An 8,737-nucleotide genomic window follows, 5' to 3' on the forward strand; every position below is an offset into this window, starting at 1 on the left:
TGTTCGGAGGTGGAGGAGGTGCTCGGCCCGGGACGTGCTGGCGACGAGGATGTCGTCCAGGTAAACGAAGAGGAACGGCAGGTCACGCAGCACGCCGTCCATCAAGCGCTGGAACGCCTGAGCCGCGTACTTGAGGCCAAACGGCATCCGTAGGAATTCGAATAAGCCGAACGGCGTGATGACGGCCGTTTTAGGTACGTCGGCCGCCCTGACAGGTACCTGGTGATATCCCCGTATGAGATCGATTTTTGAAAAAATGACCCGTCCTGCCAGACAGGCGGAGAAGTCTTGGATGTGCGGGATCGGATACCTGTCGGGTGTGGTAGCGTCATTAAGGCGGCGGTAGTCGCCACATGGGCGCCAGCCGCCCCCTGGTTTTGGGACGATGTGTAGTGGCGAAGCCCATGCGCTATCGGAGCGCCGCACGATGCCGAGGTGTTCCAAAGCGTCGAACTCGGCTTTGGCCACGGCGAGCTTGGCTGGGTCGAGGCGGCGGGCTCTGGCGTAGACCGGCGGGCCCGTGGTTGGTATGTGGTGCTCGATCCTATGTCGTACTGCGACGGCCGAAAACGTCGGCCGCGTGAGGGCCGGGAACTCCATGAGCAGGCGAGCAAACTCGTTCGCCGCCGGGAGGGCGCATGCCAGCTCGGTCGGAGCGGAGCTGCTCAATGTGCATACCAGGGAGCTGAAGGTCTCGGCGTTGATGAGGCGACGCCGTTGGATGTCCACCAGCAGTCCGTGTGCGCAGAGGAAGTCGGCGCCTAGCAGAGCCATGGGCACGCTGGCGGTTACAAAAGTCCAAGTAAAGCATTGGCCGCCGAAGCAGAGGGTGACGTTACGCGGGCCGAAGGTGCGGATGTCCGATCCGTTGGCCGCAACCAAGGAGGGGCCGCAAACCGCGGACTGCCTGTCCTGATCGGATGTGGGTATGACGCTCAGTTGGGCGCCGGTGTCGCACAGGAAGCGCCGTCCGGACGCTTTGTCCGTGATGAAAAGTAAGTTGCCCATGTGGCCGGCGCTCATGGCTGGAAATGAATGCCGGCCCGGCCGTTTCCCGGCCTGCCGAAGGAGCACGGGGGTCGGCATGTCCGGGCCTTCTGTCCGAACCTGGCATGATAGTAACACCACGCTTGGTCAGGTGGAGGCCCCGGTCGTCGTGCTGGAGGTGGTCGGCTCGGCGTTGCGGCCGCCAATTGCGTCGGCAGTTCGGTCGTCGACCGTGCCGGGTGCTCGGGCGCCATGGGCGTTGCGTCGGACGGCGGTGGGCCCCAGGTCGCTGCTGCAGTGCGTTGGCCTGCCGCGGAGATCTTGTCGGCTTCCCTGGCGAGGGCGCGGGGATCCATGATCGTCGTGCTCGCCAGGGCGAGGCGTACCGGGCTAGGCAGCTGACGGAGGAACAGCTCCCGGAACAGGAATGCCGGAGAGTGCTCGCCGAGCAGCGAAAGCATGTAGTCCATTTGCTCGGACGGGCGCGTGTCGCCGAGCTCAGGCAGGTCGAGCAGGCGCCGTGCGCATTCCGCCGATGGGAGGGCGAAAGCGTCGAGGAGGAGCTTTTTAATCGCGCCATATTTGTCAGCGGCTGGCGGGCTCTCGAGGAGGCTCAGGGCGCGGGCCACGGTGGCTGAACCGAGCGCTGCTACCACATGGTGGAAGCGGGTGTCGTCGGCCGTGATGCCTCGCAGGGCGAACAGGGAGTCCGACTGGGCGAACCAAACCGCCGTGTGAGCCTCCCAGAAGGTAGGCAGTTTAAGGGCAACTACCATGTCCATGTCGGTAGGTCACCAATGAAGGAGCTGTGCTCCCACGTAATCGGAAGAATGGACGCGACAAAAGCTGGAATTCGTCCGAGTTTCTTTATTGTCACAAAACAACTCGGGTACTCTGAAAAGCCCGTTTATCGGGCAGCAATATATATACACACATTATCCCGGAGCATTTGCCCGGGAAAGGCGAGAGGGGGCGTGGCCGGGCGTCCCGGACGTGGCCTGGCAAGTCGAGAGTGGGCGTGGCCGGGCGTGCCCGGGCATGCCCGGGCGTACCGGCCGGGGCCTGGCAAGTTGAGCGCGGGCCTGCCCGGGCGTCCTGGATGAGCCCGGCATAGTGATCGCTCCGCGTCCTTGGTAGGTGCAAGGCGATTGTGTAAACCCAGCGGCAGCCGCTACAAGGGTGAGATTAGGGAGGGAGGATGCAATTAGGGAGGGAGGGTGAGATTAGGGAGGGAGGGTGAGATTAGGGAGGGAGGGTGAGATTAGGGAGGGAGGGAGGGTGAGATTAGGGAGGGAGGGAGGGAGGGTGAGATTAGGGAGGGAGGGAGGGTGAGATTAGGGAGGGAGGGAGGGTGAGATTAGGGAGGGAGGGAGGGAGGGTGAGATTAGGGAGGGTGAGATTAGGGAGGGTGAGATTAGGGAGGGTGAGATTAGGGAGGGAGGGTGAGATTAGGGAGGGAGGGTGAGATTAGGGAGGGAGGGTGAGATTAGGGAGGGAGGGAGGATGAGATTAGGGAGGGAGGGAGGGTGAGATTACGGAGGGAGGGTGAGATTAGGGAGGGAGGGTGAGATTAGGGAGGGAGGGTGAGATTAGGGAGGGAGGGAGGGTGAGATTAGGGAGGGAGGGTGAGATTATGGAGGGAGGGAGGGTGAGATTAGGGAGGGAGGGTGAGATTAGGGAGGGTGAGATTAGGGAGGGAGGGGAGGGTGAGATTAGGGAGGAGGGAGGGTGAGATTAGGGAGGGAGGGTGAGATTAGGGAGGGAGGGTGAGATTAGGGAGGGAGGGTGAGATTAGGGAGGGAGGGTGAGATTAGGGAGGGAGGGAGGGTGAGATTAGGGAGGGAGGGAGGGTGTGATTAGGGAGGGAGGAAGGGTGAGATTAGGGAGGGAGGAAGAGTGAGATTAGGGAGGGAGAGTGAGATTAGTGATGGTGAGATTAGGGAGGGAGTGATGGTGAGATTTGAGATTAGGGAAGGAGGGTGAGATTAGGGAGGGAGGGTGAGATTAGGGAGGGAGGGAGGATGAGATTAGGGAGGGAGGGTGAGATTAGGGAGGGAGGCAGGGTGAGATTAGGGAGGGAGGGAGGATGAGATTAGGGAGGGAGGCAGGGTGAGATTAGGGAGTAGGTGAGATTAGAGAGTAGGTGAGATTAGGGAGGGAGAGATTAGGGAGGCAGGGTGAGATTAGGGAGGGAGTGTGAGATTATGGAGAGAGGGTGAGATTAGGGAGGGAGGGAGGGTGAGATTAGGGAGGAAGAGATTAGGGAGGGAGGGAGGGTGAGATTAGGGAGGAAGAGATTAGGGAGGGAGGGTGAGATTAGGGAGGGAGGTTACTTTTAGTGTGTGTGTGTGTGTGTGTGTGTGTGTGTGTGTGTGTGTGTGTGTTTTGTTTATATTAATTGGTATCCTGGTCCAATGGACCAGCAGTCCCCCGAGTCACATAAAATAATTGAAAATATATATTTGGGAGCGGCCTGGGGGTATCACGTTATTCATTAAATCACTGACAATTGTTGTTAATATTGTTGTTTATTACGCTGCGCTAGCGAAGCGGAAAGCAAAGCAAAGCAAAGTTAAGTGATCGGGTGCGTACGTACGTACATGCGTGTCTGTAGTGTTACGTTTGTCGGGGGTATGCAATACCTTGGTCCAAGTAGAATTGCATAGGTAGTGTGCTTTGACTGCGTGAAGAAGAAGAAACCTTGATATATAATAAGTGGGAAATTTGTGTAGACCGTATGTCGTGGAAGAGGTTGTATCTTTGTCCCCATGAGAGGGGTGGGGTTTGTTAATTAGCGAGGGACCATGGATAAATTAATCCCCTGTATGTAATTGCCTCTGTAATCTTTTCCTGTGTTCCTCATGACACCGCACTATGCCCACCGAGTAAGAAATCGGCCATTAACCACACTAATAAAAAACCAACCAGAAACCAGGCATCAAGCACGACAGCTGATATCACCGACTTGGTGAGCACACAGGCACAGGCAGGGCCATGAGCCACGCCCCGAAGAGCAGTGATTGGTCCAGGATTTGATTGGCACAAGGACTGGTAAGATGAGACTCGCTGATAGAAGCGGAGACGGTGACGTCGTGAGATGACGTCAGAGCCTCAAGTACAAAATAGTTGGAACAGCGGACATTTTCTCTTCTCGCTGCTTCTCGTTCCGGATCCCATAGCAAACAGTCGCTCTTGCGCAAGGAAGATTCATCACGAACGGTCATGTTCCGACATCTTGATAGTGATCGTGAGGAGGAAGAACTGTGGATCTAGAACTGTGGTTTCCCAAGCAAGAACGACGAGCGGACGGGCGCTGGAGCGCGCAGCGAGACCTATTTCGTGCCCACAGAGTGCATCCTTTGGTTTTTTTCACGCTGAGGCCTCGGACGATTTTTAACGATTCCTGACGAGATTCAAGAACAGCTTAGAGCTAAGTGTCACAAACTACACATATTTATTTTTCAGTTATTTTGTCCCTTGTCTGTGTGGAAGCGCTCCAATTGGGAATTTAGTTTATCGTGCAATTTCTTTGTTACCGGCATTTTGGTTAATAAAACCAGCATTTTCTTGTGCATTGTAAATCCTGTGTCGGTTGAATTAATTATTGCAGGTTTGAAGACTGCCGGCGGGATTCGTGAAGGTAAGCGCTTATGGCTTCTCCCCCACTTGCTTCCCTCACGTGTAACGAAGGTCCGCCATTGAATTAAACGCCTCGGAGGTAAAGCTCATCTGTCACCCTGCGGTGTTCACCAGAGGGTAGTCACACGATAGTATTTTTAAAACTATTGGTTTGAATTTCCATTATATTTTCACCATACGAGTCCCTCCTCCTGTATAATTTTTTTAAATTCATAATTATGACGTCATAACTCACATGGTATGGACGCCATCTTGGGAAAAAGTTGCACCTCTATTTCCGAAGCCACACGATGGAAAAAAAATTGAAGCATGGCTCATTGTGAAGTACTCCCCATGGGGAATATTATACATTAATAATGATGTGATAAGTGCCTTCATTATAAATAAAATAATAATAACCACCTTGAGGCCATTTTTCCCCGCAAAGCGGGGGTTGGCTTTTTTTGGGAACCGTGGTTGTTATTGTTTTTTGGTCCCCTTTTTGAAGCAATGTTTTACGGCCGGATGCCCATCCTGACGCCAGCCCTTTTTGCCGCCTTTAACGACAAACAGGGAATTACCAGTGAACTGGTACTCAATTAGTCGACCTCGGAAGGATGACAGGCTGAGTCAACCCCCCTGGCGTTAATTCAGCGATTAGACTGGGATTCGAACCCAGGATCCTAGGTATCCTAAGCCGGCACCCTAGCCGCTAGCCCAACACCAGGGTCTGATAAGTGCCTTCATTGTGATGTCATAATTCAACAAGTATAACACTTAATCCGATCAATATTAATTTTTTTTTCACCACAGGAGCGCCTCCTCCTGTATCATTTTTAAAATGATAATGACGTCTTCGGTCACTAGGTACAGGTCGCCATCTTGGAAAAAACAAAAAACGTTGCACCTCTATATCTCCGAAATCGGTCCATGTGAAAAAAAATTGAAACATGGATCATTGTAAAGAACTCCACATGGGGAATAAGGGTTGTTAATGATGACGTCATTAGTGCTTTAATTATGACATCTTAATTTGACAAGTACAATGCTTGGTCCGATCAGTTTGAAATTTCTTGAGTGTGATCTACACAACAATTCTTAGGGAAAATGCCAGGGGCATAGAAAAGGCCCCTTCATATGGTATGTTCATGTGGCAAATTATAGAAAAGAAGGGACATTCTTGGGGGAAATGCGGAGCGCAGAAAAGGCCCCTTTATATGGTATGTGCCATCTGGCAAACTAGTGAAAAGAAGGGACATTCTTGGGGAAAAAATGCCATGGGCATATAAAAGGCCCCTTTATATGGTATGTGCCATGTGGCAAAGTATAAAAAAGAAGGGATATTCCATAGCTTGTATAAAATGCCAAACAATAGAAAAGAAGGGACATTTAAAAAAATGTTGTGTGCATGCTGTACTACCCTTGTGTTCTTAGGAGGAACCAATAAATGCTCTCGAAAAGTAATATAAAGGGGTGCCCTACATATCTAGGTTAAAACGCATCAGTAAGTAAAGCTTTCTGTGTACATTGAAAACGAAAACACATGACAATGTGCATGTGTGTGAAATCTAACTTGTTGAATTTAAAAAAAATGTTTGTATGTACTATGTACCAACCAATTGCCGACAGGTTAGGTGTGATGTATTCTTTGGGACAAGCGTTGGACAAGCGCGATGTGTGTACACATTGAAGGCAAAAATTGGATTAGATGAAAGAATTGTACACATGTGCAGTGCAGCCTATTTTACCAATCCATTTTGGACCATAATTACACATTACATAAACTTGTGTTACGTGTTACCTCCCCAAACTCCGGTTACGGTGCCCCTCAGTCTCGAGCGGGAACACAGCAGAAAGATTTGTTATTTTGAGTGTTCTAATAAACCATGGTAAAACCACCCCAATGTAATTGTGGAGAACAAAATAAGTAATTGTATTAAGAACTCTCACATACACAATAATAACACTCTCAAAGAAAGTACCATGAAAATATCACTTGCATCAAATGAACAATACATATGATGGTACCATCATTCCCTAATGCTCAAAGCAAATAAACTCACGATACGCCAAACTGAGTGTAATGTAACATTCCCCAAAGACCAATATCAAAAAGTCCGCTCGTAGCCTCGATGCGACTTACGGCTGTATCTCTCATGGCCGTTTCCTCTCCCTCCGATCTCCTCCTCTCTCCTCTACCGGTTTCTTTTCTGCGTTTTCCTTTTTCCTTCACAAACATTTATTTTTACCTTTTACTAAAGTCATCTCCATTTCACACAAAAATCTTAACAACAATATTACCTGAAACTTAAAAAAATCCTACAACTATATAATAACATGAAAGGGCGGAAGTGCCAAATCCATAACACTTTCAAGTGTTGACATTGCAGACATATTGGACAAATGTGATATGTACATGATGAATATTGATGATATATTAGAGATAATGGATGAATTGTATATGTACTCTTACTTCTGCAATAAATAGAAAACGAATATTATGTTCTTAGTTCCTCTTCCTAAGAACACAAGGGTAGTCCAGCATGCACACGAGCTTTTTGAGCGTCCCTTCTTTTCTATCGTTTGGCATTTTCTACAAGCTATGAAATGTCCCTTCTTTTCTATACTTTGCGACATGGCACATACCATATTGTTATGTTTGTGGGGGTAGGAGATGAAATAGCTTAGCAAAGTCAGAATCGTATAAATTAGCATGCTCCGAGCGTCGCGAAGAAGGAGAAGCCATCTCGATGTATCCAAGTAGGGTCGAATGTGTTTAGGTGTTTAGGTGTCTCCACACGGAGGAGTGGAGTTGTGCTATCTAGGTAGGGTCTGTAAGGTTAAAATCCCCTGTATGTGCTTGGTCTTCCTGTGATCTTCCCTTCGGTTTTATTACATTCAGCCAGCCAGGACATTGAGGGCTCAGTAAAACAACGATAGCGCTGTAATCGGACTCATGCACTCACAATGCTGTCAGGGCTGCCAGACACCAGATTCATGATTGGTGGAGGCACGATTGGGGTGATGGGCAGGGCTCAGGCGATTGGTCGAGAGAAAAAGCCATCATCCAAAAATTTGAGAGCTATGAGAGCAAGAAGAAGCCGTCTCGCCATCTTGGTCTCTTTGTGCTGGCGTTTTTTGGAGGGCGGTCGCATCTATCTTCCTCTTTTTGTCTTGGTCACGCTGGCAAACAGCTGCGTCTCAGGCCATGTCCATTCGTGAAGCTTTGGATAGTGGAGGGAGGAGGAACGGGAAGACATCTCGCCCTTGCTAATTCTCTCGCCTTGGTTATGCGAGCAAACGGTCGTTTTCTGGCCTCGTCTGCACCTGCGGAGACATTCCGGAGCTTTGGTGGAACTTTTATTTGTGATCGTGAGGAGGAGAAATAAGGCAGCGGTTTGCGGAGCTCTTGGCACATCGGTCGGAAGGAGACAAGAGCGGGAGAGGGCCGGCCACACGAAAGCCCTTCACATTCGTGGCGACACGGAGAGGAGCTTTGCACCATCGTGTGCATCTTTACCGCGCGTGGCTTCGAGCCACTTTGGGCTGCCGACTTCATTTGACTGCTTCGTTTGAACAACAACGCTAAGTGCGGGCACTATAAACACAATTTTATTTCTATTTTATTTCTCCCTGTGTCTGTAATTGAGTCTGTGATGAGGGTCCTTCACATTAGCCTATTACTATTAGTTTTTACCTCAACATTTCTGTTATCTTTGCATTTATTTTCATTTAAATCATTATTTGTTGAATTTTACTTTTTCTTTTCTTGTCTTGTTTTGTTTCTTTGTTTGTGGGTTCGGATTAACCCAGTGCCGGCCGGCCATCCAGGTAAGGCTACGGTCCCTGCCCAGCATGTGCCAGAAATAATCCCGCAAAGTTCAGGAATACGCTTGGAGTTAAAGCTCGTTTCGGACACCCTTCACCCGGGGTCTTAACCCGGGGACGCGACAATATAAAGGCGCCTTTTCAATGCCCCTGGCATTTTTCCCAAGAATGATTGGAAGAGACAGTGCGTGTAGTTGTTGTAATTGCCAATTGTGGTTGTTTGTTGTAAAACGCGGTTGTTGTTGTTGTAAAACCGATTACAACTGTGTTGCTGTCACTCTGGACATCCAATATGGCTGGTCCC

Source organism: Myxine glutinosa, chromosome 2, assembly GCF_964187855.1.
Source record: "Myxine glutinosa chromosome 2, kmMyxGlut1.1, whole genome shotgun sequence".
NCBI lineage: Eukaryota > Metazoa > Chordata > Myxini > Myxiniformes > Myxinidae > Myxine > Myxine glutinosa.